Source organism: Pseudophryne corroboree, chromosome 9, assembly GCF_028390025.1.
Source record: "Pseudophryne corroboree isolate aPseCor3 chromosome 9, aPseCor3.hap2, whole genome shotgun sequence".
Taxonomy (NCBI): domain Eukaryota; kingdom Metazoa; phylum Chordata; class Amphibia; order Anura; family Myobatrachidae; genus Pseudophryne; species Pseudophryne corroboree.
The window spans coordinates 142591549-142592884 of NC_086452.1; positions in this window are offsets into that span (position 1 = coordinate 142591549).

The following is a 1336-nucleotide window of genomic DNA, read 5'->3' on the forward strand; positions in this document are numbered from 1 at the left end:
AGCTGTTAACTGTCCCAACACATGCCAGCTACAGCACAGAAAATGTTCTTAACCTTTTCCCTGTTGAAGTCTCAAAGTGTCAATCTAGGGGTGTTCTGTCAGTCCTTCAAGGAGCTGCTGTGTCATTCAGGGGTGCTCTGTCCATCCACAAAGGGGCTGCTGTGTCCTCCAGGGGTGCTCTGTCCATCCATAAAGGGGCTGCTATGTCCTCCAGGGGTGCTCTGTCCATCCATAAAGTGGCTGCTGTGTCCTCCAGGGGTACACTGTCCATCCATAAAGTGGCTGCTGTGTCCTCCAGGGGTGCTCTGTTCATCCATGAAGTGGCTGCTGTGTCCTCCAGGGGTGCTCTGTCCATCCATAAAGGGGCTGCTGTGTCCTCCAGGGGTGCTCTGTTCATCCATAAAGTGGCTGCTGTGTCCAACAAGGGGCTGCTGTGTCCAACCAGGAGTGCTCTGTCCATCCATAACGTGGCTGCTGTGTCCTTCAGGGGTGCTCTGTTCATCCATAAAGTGGCTGCTGTGTCCTCCAGGGGTGCTCTGTTCATCCATAAAGTGGCTGCTGTGTCCTCCAGGGGTGCTCTGTTCATCCATAAAGTGGCTGCTATGTCCTCCAGGGGTGCTCTGTTCATCCATAAAGTGGTTGCTGTGTCCGACAAGGGACTGCTATGTCCATCCAGGAGTGCTCTGCCTGTCCATCAAGGGGCTGCTGTGTCCGACAAGAGGCTGCTGTGTCTGCCCAAGAGTGCACTGTCAATCTAGAGATGCTCTGCCCCAGTGTAAAAAAATAAAAGCTAAACATATATCTAATAAAAAAATATATGTATATATATATATATATATATATATATATATATATATATATATATATATATTTATTTGTGTGCTATACCCCAGTATACCATACTATACTATTATTTTTCTGTGAAACTGCCGGTCAGACTGCAGTGTATAGGTGGTCCATCATCACGGGTGCTTTGTTGTACACATAGGGGCGGATTGGGACGCCGGGACACCTGGCCCAGTTCCCTTTAGCAGGCTGACTCACCCGTCCACCTGGCCTCCTGCCACGAGCAGAGCTTGGAAATGGCCCTCTGCACAGCAACTACCAGTGATGCTGCTGTCTGTGCAGCACTTCCTCATACTGCAAGCCCCGGCCTCTGCATGACATCATGTAGAGGGTGTGGCCAGCACTCGTCACTGCTGTAAGCCTGCCCTGCAGTGAAGTGACTGATTAGACTACAGGGGCAGAAAGAGGTACAGTAGCACAATGCAAATTAGTAAAGTACAGTAAGATGTAGTGATGAGCGGGTTCGGTTCCTCGTGATCCGAACCCCCCC